This window comes from Centropristis striata, chromosome 7 (assembly GCF_030273125.1).
Source record: "Centropristis striata isolate RG_2023a ecotype Rhode Island chromosome 7, C.striata_1.0, whole genome shotgun sequence".
Lineage (NCBI taxonomy): Eukaryota > Metazoa > Chordata > Actinopteri > Perciformes > Serranidae > Centropristis > Centropristis striata.
In genome coordinates, this window is record NC_081523.1 from 13,020,862 (window position 1) to 13,048,736 (window position 27,875).

The 27,875-nt window shown below is 41.7% G+C and overlaps 1 long non-coding RNA gene across 3 annotated transcripts in view; it reads right to left on the bottom strand.

The window, feature by feature from the left end:
• Positions 1-265: 265 nt before the first annotated feature.
• LOC131975331 (uncharacterized) overlaps positions 266-27,875 on the bottom strand; it is a 42,633-nt gene continuing 15,023 nt past the window's right edge. For all 3 annotated transcript variants that reach the window (XR_009394713.1, XR_009394711.1, XR_009394712.1), the window contains exons 2-4: positions 22,856-22,951; positions 4,283-4,381; positions 266-607 (exon numbers count right to left, since the gene is read on the bottom strand). This is a non-coding gene — a long non-coding RNA (uncharacterized LOC131975331). The remainder of the gene's footprint in view (positions 608-4,282; positions 4,382-22,855; positions 22,952-27,875) is intronic.

Genomic DNA, 27,875 nt, shown 5'->3' on the forward strand with positions numbered 1-27,875 from the left:
TTTTAAACAGGGAGGCTTCTGGGTACTGTCTGAGCCCTTTTCCCCACATTTCGTTAGTCTGTCTGGATAAACTACAACTGTGTCAGGTGTATGATTTTGATCGGGACGCATGGTGCTTTGATCACCCTGCCAGCTTTTATCAGCGTGCGTGCTCTTTTCATAACCAAATAGGACCCAATTATGTCAAGCACATTGTTCTTTACCTGGAGTGCCAAAGCACTACACAGAAAGAAGGAAATAACTCACACTAAAACATCACTTAAAGGAGAAAAAAAGCCTTTATTTAGCTGTCAAAAAATATACTTGTTAGGATCAATCAATTACATGAAATAAATACAAGTTTCAACGTGAATAATATTTTCATCATAAGTATGCTCTCCATATAAAAATAAAAAATACATAAAAATAAATTGGTATATTAGTGCATGGTCACAGTATTTGTCCGTTTGGCCCACAATCTTGTATAACCAGATGGCAGAAATGCATAAATAAACAGTAGAGTGCAGGTCCAAGTGTCATGAGGCTCATAGAGCTGCTGAGATTTATCTTGAAGCTCCCGTTTTGATGAAATGGCTTCTTTCTGGTTGATCAGGAAGCCCCCATTCACCTAAAAAACAGAGAAATATGGAAATGGTTAAACAAATGAAAGACCAGAAATCTCAGTTGACCATTTACCTTATATTACATGTTATTAAATCAAAGCAACAAGGCGTGAACATCCTGTGTAACACAACACTTTCAACTGCAAATCTCCTCCTAGAAACTATAGGTGTGACACTAAATCACCATTCCAAGCCAGAGGCGATCTTAAAGCAACCTGTTAGTTACAGTTTATCTGCAACAAACACATAACCTCTGTGTGTTGTTGCTGTAGCAGGAGGGACAGCACTTGTTGTAGAGTTTCATCACATCCAAAAGCAAGAATGAATAAAAGGAGTTCAGTGAGCTGTGAGTTCCCAGTGTACTTGACGGTGACAAAGGCCTCAACAATAGCCGCTGACATTAGTCCCCCTCATATCACGCTGCACTTTCCTCCCATTGTTCCCACTGCACTTCTCACATGTATTGTCTTACGTGATATCCTTAGAACCCGATAAGACGCCTGGTGAAGGTTTTTGTAGCTGAGGACACAGGCCTGGGAGTGTCTCAGGGTTACAGCTGCTTATTATTCTCTCATAGAGGAGACTGGGAGACTGAAGGGTCTGGGGAACGCCTTATCAGATCCCCTTTACACCCAGCCTAACCTGGGTTACCTGCACCTCCAGCCCTTCCTCCATTACTCTTGCCATACCTGACACTCCCTTCCTCCAGAAAGACATTATGGTATTACATTTCCCTGAAACTATAGAGCTTGTTGACAAGCATGAAAGGTATTCTGGGGCCCAACATGAATGTATAGGCTGAACAGAACAGCTGAGGTCATTTGAGACATTAAGGATGTCTAACTGGCTCAGTTAAATCTTCAGTGTACGGTGTCATTATCTGTATCAGACTACAAAGGCAGAGCAACACGTCATTTTAGGATCCCATGACTTCAGCAGAGGTGTTTCCTAAAGGTTTGCTCTGAATGTATTTGCTTATTTATGTTGTCAGGCTTGAAATCTCTTGAAAGTCAGCAACTCCCCTCCCCCTTTTTTTTCAGGAATTCAGAAAGTACAAAAGTACATTTTTGGCCACGCTGTCTCCTTCAACATTTCTCTGATGTTTGGCTGACAGTATAGAACAGTTTGGGATTGGCAGGGGTCCCTGGGCCATCGCATGCCAAACTCAGCCCAACTGCAAAAGATGAAGGGAGGTGGATTCAGACAACAGCAGCACACCACCCTGCCTGCACACAGCAGCTCAAGGGCACACACTGCCTTCCTGGCCTGCCTGTCTATCTGTGGCAGCTGATCTTAGTCAAAGCTACATGTGCCTCTCTCTGCATCCTCCTCATCTTCTCTGCTGACACTGCAGTTTAGTGCCTATATATAAGGATGATGTCCGCAGTGTGCGTGTGTGGTGTGTGTGTATGTGCATGGGTCTAGTACTTTGCTGATGGTTCTCAGTATCCCTGATATATTGGTTACATCAAACAAAGCATTTGACAGTCACTAGCTGAACAGGTTTAAAGTTTGATGTGTGTAAGGTCAATTGAACTAGTTGCAATGATGCTGCACACAATGAAAATCAGCTCAAACATCAATACACATGGTACCTTCACAAAATTAATCGTAGTAAAGGACTATTATTTTTGCTCTCAGACCCCTTTTTGTCTTTACAAATTTTTTCTGCACTCAAACCTGCTCACCTAGCTCCTCAACTAGAAAGGTAGACATGTAAATTGGCTGGTATTTAATTGTCTGACAAAGGGTATTTGAGGAGGTGCCCCTGTAATATTAAGTCTGGTCCCCTCTGTGCTCCCTGTGCTGACATTACTGTCTTTGAGGCCCTGTTCCTACTTGGTATTAACAACGTCTTTGGTGATCATATCACAACTGGACAGCTCTAAGTACAGGTACGAACACACCCAAAATGAATTGAGGACGCATTTGAGATCCTATCACTCAGACCACATTCTGAGGTGGTCTAGGCCGCATTTGGCTACATTCTTTCAGCAGTCTGTACATAAATGGGTCCTGGGCCACATTAAGGACCGCCTACTCCTCTATCATCCCGCTTTTCTCTGTGGTCACTGCACTCCTCATGTAAATAGACAGGCAGACGAGTGCTCTGCAAGCACGAGAAATGCATTGCTGCCTGCTGCTGCTGTATTTCTCAAGTCATGCAACTCATAACCACAAACTAGCGATCGAGGGAATGCAGAGTATGTTTCCTAGGTATATTGTCAGTAAGTGGTAGTGTCTCAGCAATTTCCAGAGCAGTAATACTCTTGTCCAATTGCCAAAAAGTGCAATTACTGCAGAAATCTCCAAATATAAAAATGTTTTTATACAAAAGATATAATCAAGGCAAACTTGCTGCTTGTAGACATCTTTTTGGCACCCCTAAAATTTGCTTTTGGCCCGAGACTGGCACCCCCATTTCAAATGGTCTAGAACTGCCACTGAAAACTCAACTCAAATCACTTACATGTCTTAGATTTAAAAAGGGTTATTTTATATGTCCAATTTGGGGGGAGTAGACCCAGATGTCCCCAGACCAGATCAGCAAACTTGGGTAGTTTTCATGCTCTCCATCACAATGCGCATTTATGCGGAAAAATACAGGATTTCTTGGGAGTGGTCTCTCCTCATCCACAAAAAAGGATTTCATGTCAAAGTGTCCCTTGGGAAATTGACAAAAGCAGAAAGTAGTGCCTGGTGTTGCCCCAAGTCTGATAACAGGGTGGAGGAGTTGTATGCCTTGCTCTCCTTCTGCTAACTACTCCCAGTAGACTGCAGTCACATGCCTCCACTCTCCATGAGGAGGCAACTGATGCTGCTGCTGATCTGCAGAGAATAAGACTCGACTGAAGCCTGTCAGAACTAGAAGAGACTACCGATACAGACTCGGTGCAGGAGAAACATGATGCATACACATCATGCATACAGGTACGAACACTATGAGTAAGACAACTTCATTTACATTATATAATCTACTCTAGGGTAGGTTTGGACACATACTATCGTACATACAGATGCCAAAAAACAGACTGGGGGCAATAAATAGACACACATGTACACAAATGCACAGACATGAACACCAAACATGCACAAAGATATGACTGAGATACACAAACACATCTCTCCACCATCCTATTCTATCCCTCTCCTTATATATCTCTGTCCGTGCTTCTGAACCTTAGGGAGACATATTCTTTTTCATCTGTCAGTATGGATGGAAAGAGACATGTTCAAAACACACAACAATGGCCTCGCCAGCACCGAGGTAGCTCTATGTTTTGTATGCTTGAAGCACTGCATTATCTCCTAAGTGTCTAGCAACCCCAGTATAGTAAATAATGGATGCTCCTCTTCCTTCTGAAAAACCCCTCTTTCACTTCAGGGACCAGTCATGGTTTACCTGTATAAATGCCCTTTCTATGTCTTTGGAGAAATGGATAGCACTAAAGGATGTGGGTCAGACGATTTCATTAGCACAGCATTTCTCTATGTGTCTCCTTCAATCAGCAGTTTGACAGAAGCAATGTCACTCAAAATGTCTCACAGACACTTTCATATAGAATTCACTGAGAAAAAGGATGCAGAGACTGCTGATCCATAACAGGAAATTCGTAAAATATAGCCCATATAACAATATGGCAGAAACCATAATGCTTGAAAGCAGAGAGCGCAGTCACCTCTGAGATCAGCTGAATATCCTTGACATCTTTAGCCTGGAGACTCCCGTCATTATGCCATTTGTTTCTGGGTCATGATCTACGAGGTCTCCATCCAACCTACAAACACAGAATAGGCATAATGTTTAGTGCTGTAGAGGTACACTGAAACAAGCACACGAGCATGCAAGCTATATATATCATTTTACAGATGTTGCATGAAATCAGACTTACTAGATGATTAGAGGTGCTTTTTGACCTACTTGGTTCTCTATACTTTGTGCAGTTAACTCAAAACTCTAAGCAGGAATGGACAGGACTACTGTGTGCCACTTTGTAACGAAGTCTCTTTGGTCTCCCTCCCCCATTCATTCTGAGGTTACATCGAAAGAGTTTCAGCTATTGTGAATTATTTACTTGATTCACCATTCGGCCCTTTAACCCCTCAGCAAATGCACAGGCAGTCGGGGTTAAAAATACACTCCCACAGGATCTGAGTTTGACTCCACATGCATGTGTATGTGAGCTTGTGTGTGGGTGTGCATGCATGCGTGTGGGCAGGGATGTGGGTTTAAAAAAATAAAACAGTATATAACCCATGACACATAAAGCACCTTACATTCTCTCTTTCACACACACACACACACACACACACACACACACACACACACACAGGAACTCATCAGAGCATCATTATGTGGGTACTTTCTGAGTGAGAATCCAGGCTGTCCCAGATGGGATTATTATAACACAGCTTGATCTGTGCAAGAACTGCAAGTGTGGTTGTGTGAGCCAGTGTGTGTGTGTCAGTGTGTGTACATGTTTGTTAGAGGGTGAAGTGACCTGTGCTTCATGACCTGAGTGAATGTGAAGGTGCACCTCTCTGTGTCTGTGAAAGTATAAAATATATAGTACAAGCATAAAACTGTGCCGTGCCGAATCATTAGCAAGAACGCCCTTCCCTTGACAACTGTGTCAACCTACAGGAACTGGCTTACATTTACTTACAAGAGAGTATGTATACAGTGGACATATTCATGTTGAGCCTCTGAGTCAAAGGCTGAAATAAAGGTGTTGGTGATACATGCCTGTCTAACAGCAAACTGATTGAGGCTGCAGCAGCTTCCCTGTCTGACTGAGTGAATATTAATGTCACTGAAATATGTGGGCCTTAATGGATCTGCACACACACACACACACACACACACACACACACACACACACCAACACACCAACACCAACTCTACTTGGCCATGTTGCCGTGGTATGTCCCTGGCATGCTGCAGTGTTGTCATGGATACCCCCAGACACATCCGCCGTCCCATAAGCGGGGGGATGCTGAGCGCTTCAGAGGGGCTGGCGCCGAGGCTTCCCCCCCTCATCCCCCAAAACCTCAACCCCCATTCTCTATCCCCTTCCCCCAAAACTGAATCCCTGTCCCTTATTCTCCCCAAAAACCGGCTCAGCCTCAAAAAGGCTCTCTGCTTGTCAGCTGGAAAGGCCTAGAAGCACACAGCTGCTATCTTGTCCCAGTGTTGAGGCCCCGATTCCTCTTAACTGGAGTGGGTTGTAATGTAACTGGAACATGGAGGGGGAAATGAGATATAGACAGAGAGTACCAGTTTAAGTCACATCTGAGAAAACCTAAAATAGACCTTGAACGAGGGAAATGAATGGTGTTTTGTGTGTATGTGTGTGTGAATGGATGTGTGTGTTAGCCCTCAGGGCTATGGTTAAGCCTGTAGTTTATCCTGAACTGATCCTTTTCATTAGCCATTATCAATAATTCAACATTGCACTTGCTTTAATGGTTTAATGTGAGCAAACCCTCAATCCGCACACATCGACACTGACACACACTTGCACACTCTACTTAATAGAACTCACTCTCTTGGCCTGCGCCCAATGCCACTGAGGTGAATATAGATGTGTAAACGTGCACATAACACAGTCAGTGCACCTAAAGCTTTCAAAGTTAAATACCTATCAATCAGAAAAAACGTTTTGCCCCACCAGGCAGTCATAGGATGCCTTGATTTAGAGAAGAAATCATTTATTATTTCCCTACAAAAGTCTGTTTTACTGTATATCAAGTTATATTTGCCATAAAAAGGCACATCAAATCCTCCACTCTGAGATGAGGAAATGAAAGGGTTAATCTTTTATGACGCGTCCCCTCCCATCCGTGCTCTCTTTTGCCCTCCCTTTCATATTCTCCAGAATGGCAGTGCTCAGTGTCTGTGCATATGCTGAAAAAAAGAATCCTCTTTGATTGGAAGGCTAATTTGAAGTGTCAATTATTCTTATGCAAATTAAGTTACAGTTTCTCACATCAGAAATGGGTTGGAGGCACAGATGGGCGTGTGTGTGTGTGTGTGTGTGTGTGTGCCCGCACAAATCTCCCCTCCAAAAACATACAGCGCCATTCCATCCCCCCTCCAACTCTTCATCTATACCTCTTAGGGAAGAAAGCTGACGTACAAAGACAGCCGGCATAATGGGACGAGGATATTTGCATGCACATTGTCCAAACTGAACGCCAAACAGATCATAAATTGAGAATACAATGCCAAAACAGTAACAAAGGCGTAGAAGTGCAAGTAAGCGCCCAAAACATTCGACAATGCGGAGCCGTGGTTTTATGTTGTAATGTAAATAATGAGATGATGTTGGGTAAACAGGAACACAACCAGAGCTTGGATGTATCACGGAAAGTATTGTGGGCAAACAAAACAATTTACGACAGCTTTTGTCATTTAAACACTTTGCAGTAACATTCTCTTTTGCTGTTGTCGTAGCGGAGGTTCAATGAGAAATATAATCCCAGTGTCTGCACAGAAAGAAAGGTACAAGAAGATCCTGTTTAAAGAAAAAGTGAGAGAGAATCGGAGAGAAATTGAGAGCAGCAGAGTGTGCCTAAAAGCATATGTTGATGTCTGAGTACAGTATGTGAATGAGTGCACGCTCCTCTTTATGGTAATTAAAGCTTCAGACTCAAACCTGAATCTGGATGAGAGATTTAGACTGACAAAGAGAGACAAAGTGAGGATGAAAAAGGAGAAAGGGAAAAAAAGAAGCAGACAGACAGAGGACTCTACAAATAGAGTCTGTTGTCTGAACCTCTCAGCTGATGTGGTGGTTCAAGAAAAAAAAAGGCTTTTCAGGCCCAAAACAGGATCAAACAACCTGCTGTGGAGTCCGGTTACACCATAACAATGGCTTACATTCACTCTCAGCCTCAACACACAAGCTTTTACCTCAAAGGGTGTAGAGGGAGAGAGTAAGTCTGGTTTGGAGGGTTGGTGCGTGCGGGTGTGGAGGGGGGGTATAACGATATCTTAGACGATAATGGTGTTCAACAGATTAGATGGTATCAGCCTACAATGTTTGTTTTCAACTGTCGCTGCAGCTCTACTGAGATCTATGTTCAACCCCGCAGGCACTCTTAATCTCAAGGAAACTTTAAAATATTGCCGGAGAAAGTGAAGTACTCTGATAGAAAGCATTCAAAACTCTTAAATAAAGACAACTGGTGAAGAGAGAGCAGCTGAGGAGAGATCATAGCTCATGAAGGGAAATACAGAGACGTCTTTGTCAAAATCACTTATTGTGCGACTGATCGCATTTAACATTTGATGGACTTTTAATTGACTGCTGAATGAATGAGTCAGGTTTTTTACGCTTCCCTTCATTAGATCAGGATTTTAAAGTTATTCCTGAAGATATCATATAGCCAACTACAACAGCCGTCACTTTAAGCTCCTCTGTCCACAGTAGACAATCTGATTAATTACACACACACAATAGACAGCTACTTTCTGCTAACCTCCTAAGACCCTGCCTCTCAAGCAATGAAGAGCAGCCCTGGCAATTTGTATTTGTTTTACATTGGTTCAGTAGTTCTGGGGAAATTAGTATGCAGTCAGGGATGGCAGAGCTTGTCAAGATCAGGGGGAAATCTCTACCCACCCACCGGGTGGATCTACATTCTTGAACAAGGTTGACAAGAAAGCTGACTAGTGTAAAGACAAGGAGCAAATAAAAATGGCGGAAAACACCATGAATATTCTTTTTCATATGAGTGCACTGAGAACACCTTCATAGACAGGCCCTTTTTCCATCTGTCTGTCTCGTATGTCGGTTCATCTGTCAAGATGCTCACTCTCTCGTCTTCTTCCTCACCCCCTCCAGCCCCTCTTCTCTTTCCCAAAACTATGTGTCATGCACGTCAAAATGCTACGGCCAGTCCTTTTTGAGGGTGTTCTGCTGGACCATAGAGCGAATAAACATCCATGTCAGGAGAAAGCGATCTGGGGCCCTTCTCTCACTGAGCCCGAGCTCTCCTGGGAAACACACAGCTCATACAATGGATAGAGGAGGCCTTTTGTTGAGTCTCTGGGAGCTGCAGGGCTAGCTCTGGATCAAACAGGGGTGTGTACATTTCTGCATTTTGCACACACGCACACACACACACACACACACACACGCACATACACGCACATACACGCACATACACACACATACACACACATACACACACACATACACACATACACACACAAGCGCAAACCACACTGACACGCGAGAGTGAACACACTCACACACACCTTCGCCCACACACACACAGAATCACAGACTTTCCTCATCTCCCTAAACTCAGTGTGACTAAGTAAACTTCTTCACCCTTTTGCAGTAGTTACCGAGGGCAGGAAGATGAATTTGAAATAGCCAGCAGGAGCAGAAAGAAGAGACAAAGAGCAGAATGGTGACGTAAATCAGTGTTGGACTGATTTAGACTGGTTTAGTGTCAGGCTAAAGGGGCTTTCTGTTGTACTATATACAAATCACAGTTCAAAGCCTGTGACTGGGCTCCCTCCTGGGGTCCTAGGCAGGGAAATCCTGTAGGGAGATGTCTAATACTTGTGGTTAGCCTGTGTGTGGCACAGTTATTTATTATATAGGTGTATCATTTCTAAAATATATGATCTAATATTGGCATCAGATATTGGGGGAGGAGCTGTGCAGCACAGCAACGCAGGAGAAGTATGAAATTGCAATTGTACTCAGGTGTACAAAACAAGGCTTAGGGCAGCAGTAGAGTCAGTGCAGAGTAGATGAGTAGATTAGCAAAATTTTGTATGTAGCACTATCAGCTAGTTATGTCACCGTTTTCTTAGAACAATGTTTATCATTGCTGAATAGTGTGAACAAATGGTGGCAATACAGACACTAGAATTCAAAATTGCTCAAGTTCATCCCCTCCACCCAGAATGCATTTTAATAAATTTCCATTCGAGCCACTGCCTTGCTCCTGGCCGTCTGCCCCTCGTGTAGGATCTGTGGGAATTCTCCTCACTGAAATGAACTCACACCGTCTGACCCTATTCATCCCCAAGACTGCACTTTCTCTGGGACTCCCCCTTTTCCAGTCCCCCAGTTTCCCACAGACCCCCTCTTTCCTCTCTATCCCTCTCTCTCTCTTTGCATCCTCCCCTTCTTTCTCCCTACCTTCCCACTGCCCCCTCCCCCTCCCCTCCCAAGTCTCTGCCTTGCTTTCAACTTCAATTTTGGGCACAATGAAGTTGTTCTGGCTGACAGTTTGGCCAGTAGAATAAGTGTTGTTTGAGCCTGCTGTGTGGCCCTGTAGTGGGCCCATTCTCCCCCTCGCCGGCTCAGTTACCAAGAGCCTTGCTGGTGGGACACGGAAGCCATCCGTCCCCACGCTCCCACCCTGACCCAAACAATTAGCCTCAAACTGCACTCCGGTTCACCTGCGCCCCCTCTTTCCAAACTTTACATTTATTTTCTCATTCTTCACTTCCCAGCAAATATTATTGCACTTTTGCATCATGAGATGTGAAGGACTTCAAACTTTTTTCTTTCATATTCCTGTCTGTGTTCTGAGTTCTTCAAGATGTGGTTCTCTTCCATATTGCATCTGTTATGGTGCAGTCGCTGCTACACCACAGCCAGGTTGGCCTGATTTACTCAGTTACTCCATGTCTTGTAGGACGTGTCAGAAAGGATTCTGTATTGGGGTCAGCTGGAAAGACAAAGCCCGCAGCCCTCTCTCCTCTGTCGCTTTCAGTAAGCATCAACCAGCCTCTCTTTCTTTCTCCCCCCTCTGCCCCCCTTACTCCCTGTGTTTCTTTGCCAGTTCTCTCTTTCTCTGTTCCAATGAGTTATCAAACAAGTATAAAAATTCATGCTATAAATATTCTCCTTGTGTGTATCCCCTCTGACACATACACACACAAAAGCGCACACACAGAAGCCAGGACATGAGAAAGTGGCTGGGAGAGGCCCTGATGGGGGGACCATATGTCCAGGCGTTGTATATCAGTCGGCTCGCCCTCAGCGCTCTGCCAGACCACCATAACTTAGTTTGTCTTCAGCACAAAGTTTGGCCCAAGCTTGGCTGGGTTCATTAGGAACCTATTCTCTGGAGCCAATGAAGCTCAACAGACCTCCAACAAAGGAGCTAATCACACCCACTGCCGCTCTCTCTCTCTCTCTCCTTCACCTTCTCTCTGTCTTTAAAAACTCTATCTCCACTATTTCCACAATTTCTCACTCCTTTACTAAATAGAAACCAAATAGAAATAATCAGTTGGTCAAATAATGGTAACTGTCAAGCAAAATTTAGACAATACAGCCCAATCTGTAGACTGTAGAGCATGAAGAATAAACAATCACAGCAGAATAGCTAAATCATGACAGAAAATAGCAATTGTCCAATAGTCATAGCCTTTCATTGTTTCGTGTCTAGACAGCCTGTGATACAGAAACAAAACCGGATAATTGTGTCTCCATTGAAGATTCACACCTGCGACTGTTGTGCGCATGTGAGTGGACTTATACAAAGTGTCATGTTCTCACCTGACAGACACTTTGCCGTCTCGGATGCAAGTGTTGGTGAGGTGCGCTGTGTAGAATGTACGCCTACCAACAATGTGTTTGTGTGCTTTTGAGTGCATGTGTGTGTGCAAAAGGATGTGATGCACTGACAATGGAGAGCCCCAGGCTGCTGAATACTTGAAATGACCTTGAACCTCAGCATTCTCCATTCCCATGGCTGCAGGGACGGTGAGCATGTCTGTATGTTTGTGCGTGTGTGTTTGAGAAGCAGAACAATGAGGCTTTGCACTTTGTCTGCGCACATAATAGCTCTTCCAAAAATTCTGTATCACAGTCAGGGTCGAAATATTTTCAAATAATCTATAGCGAATAATGTAGGTGAGGTTTTATGGCCATTAGATTTCAGAAAAAGTTGGTGTTGCTCTTGAAAAATGGGGAAATTTCAGAGATTTTGCAACAACAAACATATTCTAAAGATGTATTGTCAGGTTATTGCCTCATTAGGACAAACCTTGTGTGTTTGTACTATCTTATCACATCAGAGTGAGCTATCCACTTTCACATGAGCCTGCTACCTCCCTGCCTGCAGTGACTATATTTGCTCACCCTGCATCCAGCAGAGAAAGAGGCTTGCTCTATACCATGTCCCCTACTGTGCACACAGGCTACAGGCAAGCATGAACGTGGCTGATCTGGACATGGCTTAAACACACGGACACTGTGCACACAGGATGGTCCCAAAGCACACAAATACACACAAACACTGACACATATTCATGTGCACGCGGATGATGAGGACTTGGTGGGTTAAGAATGGCGGTAGGGGGTAAGGATGGCGAAGGGAGACCCAGCGAGGGGTGGTAAAGGCCATGTCACCGGGCCCTGCTTGGACACAAATGCCAGCAGCATGACTACCTGTACATGGAGACCCAGCGGTGAAAGAGCACAGGACATAATCATAAGAAAAAGATAAAAAGAGATAAAGAGGAGAGGAACACACTGCTCAAAGCAAACGGGGGTAAATGAGGTAGAGAGGAGAGCTTTGCAATGTAAAGAACATATATTGAGACCAGGTTTTAGGAAAAATAGTTTTAACCTAAGCCCAAAATGATTCAGGATTTAAAGAAGTCTGAACTGAAAGGTGTAACACAGTGCAGAACACAAGCCTCGTCTCCTTTCTTTCACATTTTATAATTCAAGAACGGGAAAAGGATTCGTCAAAACATGGCAAAACCCTCTTTCCATGCAACAGCAATGAAATAATTTTTATTCTTAACTTATATGAACACTAGTAGAATCTTAATTGATCTGACTTAACTAATTAAACACCAACACAAAAGTTTTTTTTTTTTTCACAAAACATCACCCTACAGTCAAATGCATTGCTCAAGCAGATGCAATACTGTGTGCATTCCTCCCTCTCATGCCCTATGTTACCGTTCCTGCTCCCCTTCCATTAGATGTTGAACATTTCAACTTTCAAAGTGGAGAGAGAACACAATGCCCTCTAGAAACACTGAATACATTATAACCATTTTGCACTTGCACTTGAATATTCCAACAGGTACAAACAAACAAGCACGCATACAGTATACACTGAGGAAAATGCAATGTTTTTCTCCCTTTTAAAGGTCAAAACACAACCCTGCACCATTCTGTGGCACTTTGAAGACCAACAAAACACTTCTATGCATGCACTCAATGTTAAAAGAGATAAATCCATTTTACAGCTTTGCAGGTAACAACAGAAAGTATGTACATTGTGATGCATTTTCCATTTATCCATGCATTAGTGAAAAAGCTCCTATAGACCGTGCAAGTGGACTGTATGCAGGAGCCTTCACGTAGATGAGTATTTTTATGTATACGTACAAGGAACACGTTGAGAAAATTGCAAATACAAGAGCAAATGTGCAAACACAAAGACATACAAACTGGTACACAGTCACAAAATTACCCAAGGACAAACAGAGCAATACAAGCTAATGCATGGAAGACAATCAAAAAATGCATTGAAATATGATGTTCAGTTTAGGACACTGAGGTCTGAGGGTTGAGCATAACAAAGCTGTTAAATGATAGATGTGTTTTTGGATACTTACAATCATGCTGCATTTCGTATTAGCTTGCTTAATTATTTTTTTAAGTGTCACCATGTGTGTTGTAGCATACACGTGCCCCATTATAGAAAACAAATGCCACTTATTGTTTCTGAGTTAAAGAAAACAAAATCAGAATTAATTGTTTTTCATCTTGTGTTAGACTGATGATCCGAACACTTGATGCTTTAAATATTTCAACATTTAGCTGAGAAAAGTAAAAGTAATTTAAAAAAAGCATCATTCTGGAGGAAATTGTTATAGAAACAAATTGAACAAATTCAACACTACATGGTATTATGTTCCATTGCATGAAGGGCAACACACATGCAAACACACACACACACACACACACACACACACACACACACACACACACACTCTCCAGATGGCCATAGAGTGTAAATGCCCTGGCAAACACAGCAACAGCAGATTCCCTGAGCCCAAACCCAAGGCCATCTTCCTCTCAGCACGCACTGTCTTCGGAAAAAAACAAGTCCTACATCCTGACTCTTAATATTATTTTTCCTCTCTCCCCTTCTCCTTCATTTCCTTTTGTTTCCTCCATTTCCAACCTCTGCCTAGAATCATAGCAAAGTTCCTCAGTGAAAGCAGTGTGTTCTACTCATCACCGACACTTTTACAGATCCCCAACCAGACAGTGGTGATTTGTGCCTGTGTTAAGGCAGAACTACTCCTTGCCTCTTTCACAATATAGATTGCTGCCATTATCTGGAGCTATTCCTCTAGCTGACACAAAAAGAAGAAGAAAACATGGAGGGGAAAGGGATGAAGGAATTTCACCCAACCGCTGTATGAATTGCTGATGGGACCTGAGTGACAATTTGGTATGCAATTGTCAGTGTCAGTCACAGAGACATTGTCATGTCGAATTCCCATCATGTGGAGCCAAGCTTTAGTGGGTACAGTGTGTTGTCAGAGGACAGTTTCCCACTGAGGAAGTCCAATCAGCATCACAACGTTTTTAGATTAATTTTGTTTAATTTATATTCTACTGCGTGTACATACGCATTCAGACACACACATTTCACATTGAGCCAGGACCTTTGACTGCAGCGAAACCTGACTAATATTTCAACTAATGTGGAGTGAATGTGGCGGAAATGCAAATTCAACACTGGCCCCTTTCACATTCAGGAATGAAATCAAATCTTTTGTGGCTGCTGGGCATTGAGGGTGGGAAAAACTGCGAGGCGAGGGGGTTCCTCAGGCCACTCGTTTGGGCTGTGAATGAGCCAGTGCCCAAGCGAGGAAAGATGGTGTGCCAGTGGTGTGCTCTCTGCTAATTGATTGCCTCTACTAACAAGAGCATAATGTATTCTATTGTGATCATCCTTTGCCCATGTTCATTAAGGCAGGAAGCAGCGTGATCTTTTCTTTTTGTCTCGCTCCTTCCCCTTTTCTCTCCCTTGCTCCTCTCATCCCCCCTCCCAAACCTCTTTTTCTTTCTCACTCCTCTCCTCTCTGCCCTGCTCTGTCTCTCTCTCTCTCTCTCTCTCTCCCTCTCTCTCTCTCTCCCTCTCCCTCTCACTCCTGCACCAGATGGGAAAGGTGATGCAAAGGTGGTATGACAGGCAAAGCATCCCTCACCATCCCAAATGCAAAAAACCAAAGAGGAACAAAGGACAGATGGAAGGAATAGAGTAGGTGGCTGGTAGCATGGTGCAGGAAGGAAGTATGGATAAAAGGATGAGAGGAAAAGACAAGGACAAGAAATGATGGCTGAGAAGATAGAAGGGTATGGAAGCAAGAGGAAGATGGTGAGAAACGAAGACACAATCCAAGTGTGAAAAAAAATCAAGATCAGAGAAGCACATCTCGCCATCTCCCTCCATCCTTCTCTTTTTCTCCACTTCCCCCTCCCACCCCATCCTCTGTTTCTGTCAGGTTCCCACTCGCTCCTTCTCTCCCCCGAGCCTCTTCTTTTTACCCCCACCCCTTCTCCCCTCTTGCCCCTTTTACACCCACCTCCCTTCCCTCTTTCTGCTCCTCAACCCATCTCTGGTTCGCCTCTTAATAAGAGCTGGCGGGACAATAGTACCATTGTTGCCCGTGTTTGGGAACCCCGGACTGAAACAATCGCTGTTTACCCAAGCAGTGGCACAGCCTGGACCCTCTCCTTCATTACAGCCGGGCCAAGTCTGATTAAGTCTGTTCCGCAAGTGCTACAATAAGCCACTGAGCCAGCCAGAACGACTCATCCACTCTCCTCTATCTTCTTGCTTTCCTTCCCTAACACTTCCTCCCCTGTTTCTCTTCTACATTCACAACTTTATTTGGATTTTCTCACTCTGTATATGCCCATCCCTGCTTCTACTTGCTAGCATTGTCGCCCCCGATTTACATATTGTTCATTACCAGTAACCATGAGGATCAGTTTTACCATAGGAGGAGTGAAATAAACACACGGAGGAAAAAAAAGAAACAGAGCAGAGATGGTGAATTAATGACAAAGTATTTCAAAAGCCATTAGTTGAATCTGATCTATTCTCAAAATGACCTTCATAATCTAGGACAAAGCTAATTTCTTTATTAAAAATTCCCACTAGGTTTGAACAAGCTGCAGGCAGTAGCAATATGACTGACTGTAAGAAATAAGAGAAAACTCTCTTTCCGTAATGGTCTCACATCATAAAAAGAAAAAAAAAATTGGCATGGCGGTAGCGTTATCAAGCTGATGCTCATGGCGGAGACGCTCTGAATCAGTGGATTGAAAGCCTTTTCACTCAACCACATCCCTCAGCTCTGTGGCTTGTAACAGAAGTATGCTACCAGCACTATGCAAAACAGCATCATGAATATGCGTAATTAGGTGGGACTGGTGTAATTTTTCTGGGTTATGGGATGTGACATTTGTGGGGCAGGAGCATACATCAGTGTAAGCACGACTGACAAATGCATAATCCCTTTCTCTGCAATGAGGCATTTTGCACTTTGCAATACAAAATATACAGTTTGCCTTCATACACTTAACAGCTGCTTGCAAAAACGCACAAAGTCATTCAGATAAACATACACACACACATGCATCTGTACAGTCACGAGTGAATAGACATGCACAGTTGGACACATATGCAATAAAGAAGCTGGAAAAAGCATATGGCACTTAAAGAAATCTGTGTGTTTGAACACAAATATAAACTCTAGATCACAGTCCAATTTTTTTTAAAGTACAAGTAACACAACAACAGAGAGGCAGATAGCCAGAGTACATTTGTGTTTACTATAGTAAGAAGACAGAATAAAGGCTGTATTGTGTATGACACAATTACTCAATGATGATGGAGGAAACCTGAAATAAATAATAAAATAGGATAAAATATTGCCTAGCCTTGGAAAGCAGGACACAAAGACAGCTATTGCCAAGCAACAAGGTTAAAAAAGGCCTGAAACGCATGGATGTTTAACATAATACGCTACTTGATATCAGCTGGTAATGAGCTTTGGACATTGTTGTTGCGACCAGGAAAAGGGGGATAATGAGGGAGTCCAAGCAAATTTGTCTCTACATTTAACTTTGTCATTGATAAATATTATATATATATATATACTTTTTTTTCATAATGATACTGAATTACTAAGGATCTATTATATGGTGTGTTTTTTGTTTCCCTTTTGTCTGCATTAGTATTCAATTTGAAGCTTCAAAAGAACTGAACATGTGAATGCACAAATAAGGACAGGCGCATGGGCATAGGTACACTGACAAAAGCATCTATTAATAATTGGATCATATTCTTACACAAGCAGACACACACTCACTCACATATACACACACATATGCATGCACACTTTCAACACACCTCTCTGGCTCTTCAGAGAGAGCCAATTTATAGATACTGTACTGAACCTCCCCCCCACCACCACCACCTCCACCTCTCGTCTCTCTCTTTGCCTTGCCATGCCCCTTTCCCTTTCCCCATTCACCCATACAGACAGAGACACACATACACACACACACAAACACACCGGCACGCACAGCACCCTGCCACAATCCACCGCCCTGCCACACATACCGAAGGGGAGGACACATCCCTCATAGCACCCAGGAAATTAACTTGACATTTGATGCAGACAGAAAAAATATATTTCGGTGGGGGGAGGAAAAAAAACAAAGTGTACTAAAGCAGAGATAGCATAAACCCATCCCTTGTTCACCCTTCCCCACCCCATCCCCCCTTAAGCCCAGGGACGCATTCGAAGGGGATTTCAGCGATCTGCAATGCAGACGCCACTGGGTGCCCACGGAAAAATGAGCTTCATCTTTTGCCTGTCCTTCTCAGTGTATGCTGTCTGTCCCTCTTTGTTTCCATCTTTTATGATGCCGGCGCTCCATTTTCATATCCACTTCCCCTCCCTTCGAGTTTGTGTCTTTCTATTTGAGAGGAAGTTGAAAAAAAATGTAAAACAGTATTGGAGGATCACTTGATGGTGCACGCATTTGAAATTAAGACACACCCTTTAAGCCACCGCTTACGAATACAAATATTCATTAAGTTAGGATGAGGGTGTTTTGAATTGTTGTTGCCATGCCATTTCTATCAATTTAGCATTTATCTTCTAAAATCCTGCCTCTGAGTCAGACTAATATCCCTTCGCTGAGTTGTAATATTTAAACAGCTTTGTAAATCTGGGTTAATCCCTCCAAAATTAACCATCATTTGAGAAAATAAACAATAAACATATGTCCACTGGTTGCAATTTTGCACAAAGCAATAACAGCAGTCGTTCCTGTAACTCAGATTACGGTGCACCTCCGATTTCATGCAAGCTGACTAGAAAATAAAGAGCAGTGTGATCTTGCATATGTTTGATAAGATTAACGATCGCATCAAAGGCCGCATAGTAACCTCAGCAAGGAGCCCAAACACCACGAACAGAGCAGGCCACAATTAATACATCATTATGCACCGCTACAGTTTATACCCGTGAACACACACAACACACAGCAAGACCGCCGACCAGCTAGTGTCTGTCTCAATATCCCCTGCATTAGACATGCAGGAATGTTAACATCATTATGCACAATTGTGAATGTCTGTCTGTGCCCTCCCCCCTTTTACTCCCCTATCATATTGTGTCTGCGGGTTAGTCCGTGTGTGTGTGTGTGTGTGTGTGTGTGTGTGTGTGTGTGGTGTCTGAGAAGGCGGCATTATTTAAATATGATTTTTTTTGGCATGCAAGTTGAAACAAATTACTGATTGTCGTATGAGACCCTTTGAATGCAATATTATTAAACCCTGTCTACATTAATATCAGCATTATGTCATGGGAAGTGATGCTGCAGGAATTTAATTCATGAAAAAAAAACTGGCTTCGCAAAATTATTCCATTTTTGTTTTTCATTACGTCATTTTTGAGTTTATATATTAGAAATGATTTTTTTGGGGAAAAATTTAGTTAATTTGTCATGAAACACACTAGCATATTTTACACCACACACACACACACACACACACACACACACACAAACTCTTTTCAGTGCTATGTTGAATTATGAATTTAAAAATGATGATTTATTTGGAATTTGGAATGATAGCAAATATACTTTAAACTTTTAAGTACACAAAATAATGTTTTTGCACTTTCTGTGCATCTGTGATGTTATCCTGATGCAGTATATAGGTAAACCCTACTAGTGCTTTAAATATTCATGGTGAGAAGCAAATCAAATATCCAGGGAAATAAATACAAGCATATTTTTTTTATTTTTCGTGGCTAAAAGAAAATGTAGACAGACCCAGTTCATCATTACCTAATCCCTCCAGTTACTGAACACACAAGTTTTTACTGGGAGGGCGAGGAGGCAAGAAGGAGGACTTTCATTAGCGATGCTGTTACTAATATCTGTTCTGCATTTCTATGAGGCGGTACGGTCAAAATATTGCATCATCCCAACACACACACACACACGTACTGCCATGCTGTTTGCAGCCATTGTATCGCGTTTGCATCTGTGTTTTAGAACAGCCTCTTGAGTGAACACTATGCATTTTGTTGCATCATGAAATATAAAGAACAATTTCCCAGCTAAAAGCAGGAACAATACAAAGCTACATACTGTCCAGACATCAGGAGTAAAACAAATCTATGCAGTATTTATAAGCAGAGTCTTGCTTTATTGTGCAAGATATTTAGAATCAGACTCAAACTAATATATTTTTAGTTATCTGCCACAACTTAAAGCAAGATTGTCCAGTAAGTGTTGTATACAAAGTCCTTGACATCCCTCTGCTTATACAAACTCCCCCCCTGCCACCTCGCTATTCCTTGCTGCCAGCGATTTGCATTTATTTGCATGATTTTACGATGTGCATATCCTTTGTTCTGACTGTATGATGATGCAGAAGAAACCCTCCCTACGCAGCGCTATTACACAGCCCGCTGAAAGCTACTTGGATATATAATGACAAAAAAACTGTGGTTTTATCTGTTTTAATTATAAATTGATAAGACATGATTTCCTACAAATACCAGACTCATCCCGTGGTACACCAATGATAATGTAGTGCATCAGAATGAGGGAAAAAAAGATGAGTATGTTCTAGTTTTGTGGAATTTTTGAACAACCATGGAAAGGACATATTGTGCTATCGCTAAGAGGCATGAGCATCTGCAATATATAGCACGGGGAGGGGATTGCATCCAAGCATGAAATATGGAATTACTTGACAAATAGGAAAAAGGAAAATTATAGATGGAAACTTAATCATTGAAAAGAAAAAAATACCTTCCACATATTTTACAATATTTTCATAAATAATGTACTATTTTCTCCCTCTGTTGCCTCCCCGGTTTTAGTCATCATTTATAATTGTTTTCTACTGTATTACCTCATCATAAAGAATTAAGCATTTGCATTTACTATGCTATTTTCACTGTACAAATTTCAATTTAGTGTTTGTGAATGGACATACTGCAAAGCCTTCCTGTATTCTGCCGTCTTTTGTTCTCTGTTGTTGTTTTATCTGAGACAACAAGCACACACATACTCACACACCCGCTGACGCTTTAGCACTCCTTAATCATGCAGACACATGCAGACGACTTCATTAATCGCTGTGGGCTTGCACTGATGATACAGAAGCCGGCCTACAAGACTGGAGGGTTTATATCCACGAATGCGGGCACCACATTATAAATACTTACCCCCGCTGGCACCCTAATAGTAAGCAGCTGTACTCCAAATATGCATGTCTGATGGATGATTATAAGTGTAGCATAGGAAATGAGGCGATGCAATGTAAACAAACTATACTCTGTAGTAAACACTCTACGTTTTCATGGCCGCTGAGGTAAATTTGGTACTAAGGTCAATTTTACACTGTGAATGTTTTTGTATTGTATGAGCGGTAAAAAAAATAATTACTAGTGTGAGAGAGAGAAAGAGAGAGAAGAGTGATGAAGAGGAAAAAAAAGAGAGCGAGAATCCTTATCCTTATTTCAAGTGGTAACATTTCCTGATGTTGTCAGAGTACACCGGTATCTGCAGAGATGAAAAGCTGTCCTGGTTTCCTGTTTCAGCTTCAAGACTATGACCCTGCTATATTCTGCAAACAGGTAATGGCTGATGGGGAGGTTAAATGTTACTCATAAAAATAAAAATAAAAAAAATATACCTCTCTAACTAAATAATGCAAAGTCAGATACAGGTATCAGATGACCCCTGACACACTTTTAGCAGGGCTTTTAGCAGAGGGACTGAGGTTGCTCTAAGATTATATAGTTTTGAATGGATAGAAAATGTTTGTAAAGATGCACCACACATTTATGATTGGATCATCTTGGGAAACCCATTGAAACTGAATTCAATAGCCAGCTGTTCAATGCTGTTCAGCAAAGTGTTTGATATTTAGAGCTGTTGACCTACCTCTATTATGCAGTGACACTATTCTGAAGTCTAAGGTAACAACTTCACAATGGGCTAATTGTTTTCACTTTCGCCCTTCAACACTTTCCGTCAACCTGATTAACACTATCAACAATGATTCTGGTGACACTAAATATGACCATGATAAAACAGAATTAATTAATGCTAAACTGATGTTATGCTGGAATAATGATATGGATACAGTAAATACAGAAGGACCCCAATGTTTAAGATATTCAACTTGAAGCAGTGCTATGGTGGCAGAAGCGTTAATTTTTATACAAAATGGTAATTTGTGGAGATGTAGTGCAGCTCTCTATAAGACTCAATCTCTCTGTGGTATAGTCTAGATAGCTACAGACTTGAGCACTGACTTTTCCTACCCAGTGACTTGCCCTGCCCTTCTAATTGGCCCTTCTGAGCAGTCCACCAAATGTGTGCGAGTATTGGGAGTAATTAGGACGCGTAACACCACCACACACTGAGGCCCATGGGCGCTGACATACCACCTCTTCTCTTCAGCCACTTTTTCTTTTTTCAAGCATCACCAAGAAATAAACTTTTGAACTCTGAGAAGTCTCAATACGGAACATTTAGAATCACTGGGGTATTTTCATTTGGTTAAAAGTTTTCATAGCAAAGGTGTCACTGTGGGGTGTTGTCTTAGCATCAAGAGTGTAAGCGTAAAGTGCTACTGTTTTTTTTCTTCTGCTGACAGTGACTGATGCCAATCATTTCAGCTAGTTGTGCACAATGTGAATATCTAGAATCCAAATATTTTGCACAACCTCAGCCTCCGTAGAGGTCACCTGGTCGTAAGAGAAATGGGGTCAAATTTGAAATAGAGAGCACAGATGCTAATCAGCTGCTGCAGCCAGTTAATATGATAAATATTTCCTTGTCATGAGAGCGAGCATGTCTCATTAAAATGTTTGTCCGTCTTCAATAACGTAAAATGTCACATGTAATAATGGCCGGAGGTCTAATTGATAGAGCAAGATGTTCTGCACGCAACGCAACCAATGCTAGGGCGCAGGGCAATTACTGTTACCGTATGCCTTTCAATGGCTAGAGGAAATTTTTGGAATCACTTCCTGGTTGTTTCTACTGTTGGTGTGTGTGTGTTGTGTTGTGTTGTTGTGATGATGAACAATGAACAGTAACCTCTGTTTCCCCTGTGCTTTTTGTCTTTGGTATGGACCACAGGGCAAAGAATGGGTCATGGGATTTGATATTGCCCACATCGCCTGAGCTCCCTTCAAACCACTGTTATTCTGTTTACTGTGTCCTCTGGACCACTACTAACATCTATGCCTTCATCCAACACACACATGGGCTAACTTTGCTGCAGGCAAACAGACACACACAGGCACAGACTCACACATCAGCAAAGATAGGCAGAGGGGAAAGACAGAACCCCTGCCAACAAAGAAACTTGGCTGTTTTTGACAAATTTGTCAATACTAAATTTGTATCAAAATCACATGTCCAGTAAATAATTCTGAGTTAAGTTATTAGCAAATGAAAAATAGAATAACAATTTTGTTGCTCTGTGTTTAATAAGTGACTAAAATCATTGAGTGTTTCTTTGGATGTATTTACTTTTTGTCTTTGAAATGCCAGAGGTCACAGTAAACCAACAATACAGTTTGGAAAACACAAAAACTAAATGTCCACACATGCCTACACATTCAGCCCATATAGGCTAATACACACATGCATTTTGGTTTAGTAACCCAAGCTCACCTCATGTGGGTCCAGTGGAGAGCAAAATCCCAGAGATCCCATCTTGACCTCTACTTCCTGCCGCCTGTAGTTCTCCACAGCTCCCTTTCTCCATCACTGCAGCAATGGAAGAAACACACACACACACACACAGGCAGGGGGTGAATACGTTTACTAAGAGTTAACCTTTACATGTTGAATAACACTTCTTGGGTAAATCGCAATTAATGTGTTTCCACTAAAGAAAAAGGAGGGGAAAGCAAACATACAGTTATATGGTAGAAGGAAACAGAGGTAGCATTTACCATTGCTAAGTTGACTTGCAAAAATTCAAATTGGCAATAACTTTGTGCAAATGTCTTCTCAACCTTCATACTTTGCCACAAATAGCAAGTCAAACGTGAAACATTTATGGCACATGAGAAACTGGTTTGCAGATCATTTGAAGGTCATTGGAAGTATGTTTTTTCATCTAGAAAATATTAATATGAAACTTTGTTTAAATGTTAACATAGACGTATAAAGTTGTATTATTGGCATATAGTTGTTTTTTTTTTTTAAATGTGTCATATTAAAACTGAGATAATTTTAGTTTAGTTGTGAAGTCTCCCAGGCTAATTCTGGTGTATGCACTGTTTCAGCAGCCATGTTGCTGAACCCAACCACCCTTTGACCTCTGCCTACTCACATTGGAGTGAGGAGGTCAAAAGTCAAATGTGAAGTCTAAAGGACAAGTCCATTTGAGGTCAAAGGTACCCATTAGAGATTATAACAACTCATGGTTAGTTTGAGACCAAATCTTTTGACCTCACACCGCAACATGCCGATGAACTTGAATGCATCCTCAAACGATGGAGGTTCTTTTCTTTTTTTGTTATCATTTTTGTCCTTTAAAATAGATGTAACTGCTGACATTCTTCTCATGCGAAGAGAACCATGTCAAAAACTGGTCAGATGTCTAAAATACTGTACTTGAACAAGAATGACAAGGTTCACTTTTGACATTACAGACATTTTTTTTATTATTTTTTTCTCTGTTTTTTTTATCCAAAGTCTATAATATCTAATTTAATTTCAATGTGGCGTTTATGATTCATATGTACAGTATCTACTGTACATACTTTCTTTCTTCTGGATTTATTTCCTGTTGTGTTCCCAAGTGATTGTGAGGCTCTTCTGGCATGTCAATATCAAACTGACAGATGCCACATTTTATTAGAGCTTCATATCAAAGCACACACACACACATACTCACACACGTTACCACACTGACACACACACTGTCAGAATGCTGCATGACACTAATCAATAATACACGCACACAAGATTCTTATGACTTTTTTTTATTTGTTTTAGTTTCAACAAATACAAATTCCAAAAATGCACTAAAATTAAGGATCCTGAAAAAAAAACATGAATGTCAGACAACCAAAATCTTTAAATTCAATTAACACTTAAGGAGCAACAGGAAGAACCATTAAAAACAATTAGGGTATCTTTATACAGGGCATATTCTCATACTCCCCATTGCAATGTTCTACACTGTTCCGAGTGTGTTTTGCGGTTGTGTGGCAAACCAGTGTGTGTGTGTGTGTGTGTGTGTGTGTGTGTGTGTGTGTGTGTGTGTCGAGCCCTACGGCAGGGTTTAGGGTAACTATACAGCAGTCCTCCCTCCACCTTCACCCCGTTCCCTTTGCGGCTTGTGTGGCTTGTCTCATCCCATCTCCCTCCTGCTCCTCTATCTCCCTCCTCCACTCCACTTCCCCCTCTCCCTACCACTACTCTGCCTCTAACCTACGTGTGTGTGTGTGTGTGTGTGTGTGTGTGTGTGTGTAGGGTGCGTGGGGGGTGGGTGGGCTACGCTGGCGACGACAGTGCCAAGAATCATCCCCTGATTTCTCTAAAGCAGCAGTCGGGTGATGCAGAGGATGCTAAATCTAATGCAAATTGCATATGTATACGTAACACAATCACACACCAGCAGTAGAAGATAACATGAGGAGAAACGTATAGATCATAGACCGACATGGCTTCTTTTTATAGAGTGGGAAAATGAAAATTATGTTTAAGTGAGCTGCACTGATTTGAAACAGTACAGAAAATAAAAAAAATTGGGGGAAAAAAATAATATATATATATATATATATATATATATATATACATATATATATATATATATGTACTGTATATCTATTATTTAAATGATGCAGAGCCGACTGTGCCTTTCTCACACTGTGTGACTCCTCACCAATTGCACCTACCTATATGACAAAAAGAAGTAGTCATAGAACAAAAGCTTTTCCTTTACGAGAAGTGTGTCTACTCTCCACCCCGGTGGCTTTCAGTGTTTCATTATCCAAAGTCGAGGTCTGCTTTGCCACCCAGCTCCCCCATGCTGCCTGTCTCATTTCCTCCCGGTAACAATCCATTAGCTAACGCCAGGCTCAAACACGCAGCCGCTTAATTATTCTCACTTCTTTGGCAGCACGCCGGGGCGTACCACTCATCAGAGGAAACGGGAACAGCTGATATTGTATATATACTTTATGCATGTAAAAAGGGACAACAGGCTGACTATGACAAGGACACACAGCTCAAAATGTTCACATACACACTTCTAGTATATGAACACCTCCAGATGAATGCACACAGAGCAATATAAAAGTATCTACAGAAACAAATTTACACATCAATTTAAACCAAAACTCTAATTGTAACAATAATCAAATACCTGCGATAACATACTCTCTGGTGAACCGCGTGTGTGTGTGTCTGTGTGGGTGTCGGTGCCCGAAAAATGGGGATGATGTGTGGTATAATTCATCTTGAATAATTTCCTGCACATTCTTCCTCATGCTATGCCTCAGGAGCACTTCAGGATGAAAGGGAATGCTAATGCTGTGTCTGTATCTCACTGAACAATGTGTGTTTGTGCGCTGTACGTGTGTGTGTGCGTGTATGTGCATGCGTGTGTGTGTGTATGCCCATGTGTATGCCGCCTCACTAAGCACATTTATGATAATTAACAGATAGGGGAGGTCAGCTACAGTGTGTGTATGTGACAGTGATAGTGAGTAAGAGAGAAGGAGGCAGAAAATGATAGGGGGAACAGTATAGCAATGATTTACATAAATTGGCAATATTTTCAGCGACTTCCTTTCTCTGCTTTAAAGCATTTGCATTGTTATTTTTGGTGTACCGGTTTGAAGACATACTCTCGCAAAAACAGCAAGTTTTATCAGTAACTGTTCACAAAATGTAAAATGCTGCACTTTTATCCTTCAGCTACACTCATAGATTTATGATATATACAATGTGTTGACTTCTGTGATGTGTGGCACTTTAAGGTGGCAAGCTCTGGTTGAATATTACGGCAATCAAATAATTAACTGTCTAACACTGTACATATACATGAATACTTGAAATATTTTCAAATAGACTAGAATAGAATGGATGCTTTTGTGTTTTGTCAAACTGAACTCAATAAAAGCCAACCGATCAAATTGTTCCTTGGGCTGAAAATACATAGAAATGGTCAAATTAAAATTCTTAAAATATTAGCCGGTTTAGTTCTGATGGCCACGCTGTTAATATTAGTGCTCGTACACAATAAATGGCGTGCGGTAGAGAGCTAAACACAGGCCGATCTCGTAGGTGACAGTAATCGAGGGAATTAATACATGCAAATGAAACGCTCAGCATGCAGAGCTGCCGATGACAGTAATTGAATAATCGACTCTTAGAGCTCCATGTTCCTGTCCACATACCACCCAGAAATTTGTATGCGTTAATGTGTATGCGTGCGCGTGTCTATGCCAGCGGACATTTTAGGTCTACCCTCCTCACACTCTCACTACTGCCAAACGCCTTAAGATGGTGGCACCTTGAGGCAGAGAGAGACACTCGTAGAGAAAGCCAACCTCCTCCTCCCTTTCCCCCTTCTTCCACCTCGGGTCCTCACGACAACACAGGACAGGCCCCCCTTCCTAACCCTTAGCCCCCCTAATAAATATTTAATTCACCCCTCTCTAATAAGGATATTAGGCGAGTACACCCCAGCCCTGGCGTATATGCATGAGTCCTTTCTCATCAAATTTACATAAAAGGGCCAGATGCTAATGCGAGCGTAGCAACTACTGCTCACTATTCTATATGCACTGGTACTGGCTCCCTAGTCCGAGAGCCCATATAATTTAATTGCCGAACAGCATATATTTTTCAAATGGTTCTCCGTATTCAAATTGCATCTAGGCCTCAGTACCATATGCCTTACAAAGAGCGCAAAGACGGGCATATTTTAATTGTAGTGGCGGCACGTCTACAGTATTTATGCTTATTTAATGTTTTCTCAAGCCCCTCCTCTTCTATGAAATGATAATATGGATGTGCGCATGCATAATATGAAAAAGAAAAAATCTGGATGTTCAGACAATGAATACAGGTGCGTTGGGTTTTACAGAGTCAGAGCTTGTTCAAACATTAATTACCATTTCAACAATAAAAGCCAATTAAGGTTTGGAAACTGCATTATGCTGATAGCATTAGGAGTTCACTAATGGGACATTGAGAGTGAATACAGTGAGAGACAATTAGCATTATAATTTAGAAACAAGTACCTTGATACTGACAGATCGTGGATGTACATATGGTGCACTGTATATAAAAACACAACATGCAGACCACTTAAAGTATAGCATATAGTATGGTGGGACTGAGCGCCTCGATGTTTGTAATTAATAGAGGATGAATAATGCAGTGACACGAAATATATTATTTACACCCTTTCATCTTCGAGGAAGATTCAAAGCATATTTCAGATGCAATTATACTAATTTATTTATAGTGCATAGTATTTGCATAATCAAAAGCCGGTGGAGCACAGATATCCTAGAAGACAGGCTGACAGCCAGCTTTAGACCTGTAGTGCAAAAATAGCATTCATGCACACTGCCTTATTGTGCACTAGTGCTGCCACAGTGTTGATATCTAATCATGCAGCTAAACAGCTGAAAGTATATCGTACTTGTTGTTAGCGTTATTA